The sequence below is a fragment of the Montipora capricornis genome, chromosome 7, assembly GCF_036669925.1.
Source record: "Montipora capricornis isolate CH-2021 chromosome 7, ASM3666992v2, whole genome shotgun sequence".
NCBI lineage: Eukaryota > Metazoa > Cnidaria > Anthozoa > Scleractinia > Acroporidae > Montipora > Montipora capricornis.
In genome coordinates this window covers 22,859,540-22,867,039 of record NC_090889.1, presented here as the reverse complement: position 1 = coordinate 22,867,039, position 7,500 = coordinate 22,859,540, and the positions used below count along the sequence as shown (strand labels likewise).

The 7,500-nt window shown below is 38.4% G+C and overlaps 1 protein-coding gene and 1 pseudogene across 1 annotated transcript in view; both read left to right on the top strand.

Annotated features, from left to right (window-relative positions):
- Positions 1–917, top strand: part of LOC138056476 (uncharacterized) — an 8,205-nt gene extending 7,288 nt beyond the window's left edge. The window contains exon 3 of the mRNA XM_068902277.1: positions 1–917. This exon is cut by the window's left edge and continues 2,495 nt beyond it. The gene's annotated coding sequence lies outside the window, so the exon portion shown is untranslated.
- A 5,875-nt stretch (positions 918–6,792) lies between these two features.
- The window catches only part of LOC138056451 (probable glycoprotein hormone G-protein coupled receptor), a 7,894-nt pseudogene continuing 7,186 nt past the window's right edge, over positions 6,793–7,500 (top strand).

Here is a 7,500-nt window from a genome sequence, read left to right as displayed (position 1 = left end):
CGTCGACTTTGTCTCGGTTTTCATTCAGCGATATGGAGCGTTTTCACTCACGTGACCAGCAGCCGTACTGGATTACTGAAAGAAAAGAAAGTATTTGCATAAAAATAGAGTTCAATTCCCCGGAGATAAGTTTGGTACACCATCATGGCCGCCATTTCTTTGTTTTGGAACACCAACATGGCCGCTGTGACGTCATGTGAAAACGCGCTATTCACCTCGCCTTCGGCGAATAATTGTTAAATATCAAAAATACGATAATAATCTTTTGTTTGTCTCTCCAAAATTTTGCATAAGCATTGTTTTTATTTTCTCTTGGGACTTATAATGGTCCCAAGAGAAACCAGAGACAATTCTTACGCAAAATTTTGGAGGGACAAGCAAAGAATATTATGGTATTTTCGATATTGGCTAATAGTCCAGTTTCAAGTTCTCCATGACCGCTGACTAAAAACACTGAGGAAGCATTTTTACAAGGTTAGCCTCCATCTTAAGTGTATATATTCACAAATTCCAGCGAAAAGATGACTTGTTTACTACTCTGTCTATTTAGTTTCAAATTTCAGGCACCTTCCCGCGGGTATTTGTGGATATATTCACATCAGATGTAGGCTACTATCCCTATCCCCATCAGTGTGTTTATTAAGCGGTCATGAAGAACTTGAAACTGGACTATTGTAGTTGGGGAGAAAAGCAATGGGACACTTTTGGGCTTGCATAAATAACGTGCATTTTCGGACGTGGGTAACGAGGATTTCTTTATAGCAAAATGTAAGAAGTTTTTTTCAGGAGCAAGAGGAAACCGAACAAAGAAAAGTTGTCGTATCCTGGTGAGACTAGCTCAATATTTAAATCGATCACCTTAACGGCAGAATTTGCTTGTATGTCGCGGAAGTACTTACATATTAAAAGTTCGCTGATGGTGGAGGTTGATGGAGGTATACTTTTATTTTGTCTATGATCGCAGATGGCATCTTTCATGAGGACATGTTATGATCGATGACGAAATCTTTATATCAATAGCAGGATTGAAAGATTGGTTGCTTGGCAACGGGTGAGAGGATATTCTCCAAGCGACTAACCCTTCCATTTCCGAGATCAAAACGCTCATTCTCCAAACTAGTACCATAGACATCTTTGTTGAGTAGTCATGGGAATTTTGTGATTTATCAAGATCACATCGCTGATGATTATCTTCATTTTCAATATCTGTAGGCCTGACATTTCATTGAAATAGTGAAGAGAATTTACATACTGATGACAACTCACGGGTGCATCACATCCCCCCCCCGGGCGTCTCATCTTTTTGTCTCTCTTTTCGGAGGGCGACTTTCATCCTAGTTTCTCAATGATGGCATCACTAGTAAAATCGTACGAGTCTTTAAGGACAATTCGGCCAGCTCTTTCTTGCATACGTTCAATTAAGGTGATGTCACAGTAATACATTCAAATGTCCAATAACCGTGAGATCATCGATTTATACAGAAGATTTGCAGCCGGACTCGGTTGTTAAGAAGGGTCTGACTCTGGAAAGAATTCCACTGTCGCTGTTTGATTTTAAACGTTGCGTGATTTCACGAGCAAAAACAATAGATTTTTCTCATTTGCATTATATTGGGCACATGTCAAGTTTGATGTTAGAACCGCCGCCAACAATTATTTGACCATCACAAGTCAAACGATCAAGAAAGAAGGACATGGGATGAGGTTAAAGGGAAAACATAACAATAGAAAAATAATTCCCTGCGGAATCGTTCAACCACAAATACGTCCCGTTACATAATTAATTTATAATCAAGACATTTTTATGCACTCTAGATTAGATTGTGACGTTTTAAAATCATATTACTCTCTGAAAAAATTAGGACCCTGCCTCTGATGAAACGTACAGTTAACCAGCCTTGCTTCATTTAAAATGACGAATTGCTAAGGAAATTTATTGACAGATGTCAGTTCTGCTTACGTCTTCAACTTCAACACGAAAGGTGAAGTTTCCTGGGCGAGACAACACGGCATATAGCTTGACTGAGTGATTCAAGAGTTTTTAATGTCCTGTGATCTGCTGTACATGCTCTCTATGAAGCATCGCGGGACAGCACGGCTCTTTATCATGGCATCATTAAAATAACGAGACATATTTAACAATTATTCGCCGAAGGCGCAGTGAATATCAAGGTTTTTATTCACCTATAGTAACCGAGCCTGAGGTACATGGGTGATAGATAATTCTAAAAATATGCGTTTTCTTTGAAACAATTAATTTATTCGTCTGTCTCCTCGACAACCGCTTAGGTGATTATCTTGTAATATTAATCACCTCAAGCGCAATAAATCAAGCTGCGCATCACCTATAATACGAATTGTACACAGGCAGACAACCCTAAGATGCGAGAGCGCGTGACGTCACGGACGATTTCACGCCGTCTATTTGTATTCGATGTGACGACGCGTGTGATGTGAAGAGGGGAAATCGAAGCGTCCCAAAAACCCATCAAATCACTGAGGACAAGGCAGAAAATAGTGGGTGAATGAGCTTTATTTATCTGGCTGTCCATAAAATGACTTTTTGAAAAGAAACATCGCGATTTGAAGTTTTTATGGAACATTTTCCTCGATCAGTATTGTATATATTGTGATTTTATATACCTATATCAGGGCTCCTGACCTATTTTATTACTCCATACCCACCTTATTTTATTTATTTATTTTCTCGGAGATATTAGCATTTTTTTTTGCTATTTTAAATTCGAGGTGAAATAAAGGTTAGTTGTTGTTGTTGTTGTTGATCAGTTGAATCGGCCGTTACAACTATCTCAAAATAACGTGACGTCACGCGCTCTCGCATGCCTGTGACGTACATGTAATCAATGTACAGATATGCGAAAGGGCATTAGAGATTCTTCTTTTCTGTTTCACACTCTTTTTACCAACCACCCATTTTTTTTTGGAAAGACAAACAAAAAAAGGTCCTATTCATGCCACACGAGGATGTATTGTTTTGTCAAACAATATGCGGTTTTTCCGGAAAAAGTTGATCAGACAATGAACTTCCGGTTTACTTTGTGTAAGATGACAGAAAAACCACACGCACAAGCTTCCTTTAGCGGTATGTCAGAGCTGCCAAATAAACACCGAAGTCTCCCCAGACTTGAACGTTAACGAGGCAGGTGAGCAGTTAGAAATAATCTCTTTTCTAGTGCTTGAGTACATGTTGACATTTACCCGCAGAGCAAGGCTATCCACAAGCAATTTTATATGTGATAGTGTGCAAGGTTCGGCTGACGTACAAGACGCGAGCCCAACCTTGCTAATACTAACCCAAACTTTTAGACTACATGCTTTTTTCCCGTATCGTTTTGCTAATAACTTAGTAAACAGTTAGGGGAATGCAGTTCAACAACTAAAAACAGCTTAGCAACTCGTTATGCACGATGCGTTCATAGACATTCAAGTCTCTTCAACTCAAAGGACTGTTCATGAAGAATATGTTTGGCCCAATGTTGTGATACCTATGCGGGCCATATTTTGAGCAATTGCGAGTTTAATTCGTTCGTGATGTAGGTAAAGGAAATAAAGATAACATTTGTTAGTGTTGCGATGAGATTTCAAATGCAAATTGTCGTTATTGATGGTAAATAGTGCACATCGCTATCTCCTTATCTCATGATAGACAATAGACGTTGTTATACCTCCCAACTCAAATACGTTTTCTGATTGGAGGAGAACGTGTCATGTGTCATTGGTCAAAACTTCATGACGCCCTTGGGCAACAACAACTTGAACTTTCGACTCACACGTGATCAGGTCGTGCACCTTTGAAACGGCGGCAAATCTGTACGCCAGCCGACGTCAAGCAAATAATTTTTATTTGTGTATTTTGAGTTGGAAGGTATAACAAAACACTTAATGACTGGCCCCTCGGGAAACAGTGAGTTTTGTTTCCCCTCGACCTCAATGTTTCCCTCGGCTTCGCCTCGGGGAACATTGAGGGTTTCGGGGAAACAAAACTCACTGTTTCCCCTGGGGCCGGTCATTAAGTGCTTAATATATTAAAATTCAGTCCCAAACAAAAGGCATCATCTCGAGGCTCTGGGGAATAAATGTAACGATTTGTATGTGTTAATTCCCCTGAGCCTCGAGATAATGCCTTTTGTTTAGGACTGAATTTTATTAATATATCGAAATTGGCTTATTGTGCACAATAGCACGGGGCGAAATAGCTCTCATATGAAGGAAACAACTCCACTGAGTTTCTGCGAAAAGATTGCCACGAACACGCCATGAACCGTCACGTCATTATTATCCATTTGTATTAGTTATTGTTGAGAAAACGCACGAAACGAGTTTAAATATTCCACGATATATGTACAGTAGAGAACCGATTTGATTAGGTGAGGTGCTGACGTTTGCCCGGAGCTCTTGACGTACAAACGTTCTCCGGCGTTGCTTACAAGTTACATGCTATTAAAAAAAACAGTGCGAACCAGTTGGATAATAAATAGTTTAGTGGACGATTTAGTGTACAAAGAAACATACATACAAAGATACATGCATAAATATATTTTATTTCACCTCGAAAATTCGGAGTAGCTAACATAATATCTTCGAGATCACAATGCAGCAAAATACAATACTCGTACAATAAAATGCTAAAATTTAAAATATGCTTAACTATATACATTATAAAACTAATTGCAATGCTACTATAATAAGTCATAGTTTAGTATTCTACGCTTAAAATCCGTAAAACTAGATGTTCTAAACGAATCAGGAAGAGAGTTCCTTAATTTAGCAGCTAAATATGAAAAAGAATGCAGGCCGTGAGTTGTTGTTTTTGGATTAGGAAGAGACGGAATATAATTGCCACGTAAACTGTAGCTTGTAGAGGGCAGAGTATAACATATTGCTTATCCAGGAGAGTTACTAAAAAAAGGGGTGTATATGGTATAACTAAGAAATTCTGCAGGCGTCTAATATACAGAGGTTTAGAATTGATTTTTTGTCTACTCGTAAAAATATTCCACGATACATGCACTACACACTAAATCGCCAAATAAGATATATGTATTTATTATATAAACACCAATGAAATATCAAGCGAGCTTTCACGCGAAAACATGAAAATAACGTGTTATTACTGTTGTTATGGTTACATATAAAAATCGTGCCTTTTGTGTATTTCATTTCTTCAACACTCGAAGAGAAATTTCGTATCTCCGCGCGGCCATGTAATATCCACTTTTTTTTTTATATATATATCTCGTGCGTTTGTCGTGACTTCCGACGGAATTTTTTCGATTGCCATCAGCTTTGAGCCGGCAAGTTAACTTTTGGTTGACGTCAATCAAAGTCTTTGAGACTTCCAGAGCTACAGTAGCAGTATAGCCGGAAAGTTTCGGAACTTCCCGAGGAATGGGCTCATGGTCTTCCCTGGCAACGTGAGACCGTACATTGTGGCAACCAATCCGAAAAGGCATTAACTTGTGGTTCATTAGATAATAGCTTTATCCCCGCAATTTTCGTTTTTTTAAACGAAGCTCATTTTCTTTGAGGGGTATGGTCTTTCAATAATGTCGTTGTGTTTTCGGAAAGTTTTTCATTTGAAAGATTTAGACTTAGAGACAACTACAGAAACAAGAGGACTGAGAAAGCGTCTTGTAAACTGTAGTTAGAGGTCAGAAACCATTTAGTTGAATTTTCAGATCTTTTCTAAGTTGTGTTCCGCGTCAAGAACTTACGTAAGAACTTAAAACAAATGCCTGCGTTTAAGTAAACGAAGCACAGATGAGAATAATTTACAAGCATCGAGTTGCATTCGATTGGTTTGTGGTGTTTGAAGATTTTGATGCTGAACGACACGTTGTTTACATATCGGAGTATTAGGGTATGGGAAAAGTAAATTCTATTTGACTGCGCATTTTCAGTTGCAGGATGAAATAGAGGTGATGCAATCAGCTTTAACACAAGCATTCAATTAATAAGAGAGATAATTCTGCGGCAAAACGCATCATACCGAGGAAAGCTGTGTTGACAATGATGACATTAATATCAGTGAAAATCTAGTGATAAGCCAAAGGCCTTCGGAGTTGGCATTTGCGAGAAGAAATGTAAAGCTCAGAATTCAACAAATCCAAATCACCAATACAAAAGCCTTGCGAAAGAGCAAAGGAAGTTTAATTACCCAAAAAAGTATGCAGGCATAATCATTATCAGTGCGTGACCTCTTCCATATAAGTTTTCATAAATTTCGATTTAATTATCACTGAGAAAACTTGAGTGCTTTTTGTTTGTGAACTCTGTAAATATGGCATATTGCGAAACTTAAGAGTAAGCGCGTCTGGCATAGACTGTTGCGGCTTGTGAGGTGCTACGGTTTTTACACTATTTTGCATTACTGTACCTTTATGCTAGAACTTCATATTGTCTAATGTAAGTTATACTTATCACAGGTCCACATCGATCACCTATAGTCTGCCGGTACCGTCCAAATAAAATGTGTATGGGTGCATATGTGTTCGTATGTAAGTTAGCGGACATGCACAAAAGTTCTATCGGCAAATAATTGCAGTCTTCCGACTAAAAGCGTTCGTTGTTCGAAATCGAAAAAAAATGGACATTATGTCATTTGTCTTGGTCGTTAGCTAGTTCAAATTATGTTTCTAAGTTTTGATTGACAGAAAAGACTAAAAGCCTTTTTAATTTAATGTAAATCGGCGAAATTGAAGTCGACCCGAAATCAAACTCTAAATTAAGGGGTTTTTTTAAGTTGTCGTCAGTAATCTAGGAGTAGCTTAACGGAGGTCAAGGTTGCTTGAACTGTACATCTCTTGTAAGTTGTCTTATAATCGACGTAAAATCGACTTGAAACCCTTTTTTTATCGTTGAAGTCGAGAACTATCCTTTATTTGTTTGTCCATTTTTTTTCCTTCATTAAGCCTTCTTAAATCATCCCGATATATACGACACATTTCCTGTCGTTTTCTTAATACCGGTGGTAATTTCCTCAGGAAGGCCTTTTCTGTTCATATAACGTATCTGTAAGCGTCATGAGCTAAACTGCACAATTCATGTACAAGAACAGGATGCTCTAACTTAGATGACAATTTATTTTTCTTTACGACTTATCTTGATTCCAGGTATCGATGGCGCATTCCCATTTACTTCTAATCGCAGTGGTAACTTTACTAGCCTCGCTACCTTCAGAAGCTAGGATAAGGAATTGCACTGGCCGATGTGAATGTAAGGAGAAAGTTGACCACGATGGACTTTACGCCAATTGCACATTGCGGTATTTCAAAGAGTTAGCCAAATATATACTACGCCCCGCGGACTTGAAAACCTTGTAAGAAGTCCTAAATTATTAATTTGGATGTTCTCCGTATTAGACATGTAACAATTTTAACAAGTGAACAATAACGTGGCACAGGAATTGTTTTCCTTCGCCACTGGGAATTCTCCCAACGGAGTACTTGGTGGGTTAAGACTGAGAAAATTTCGACCTAT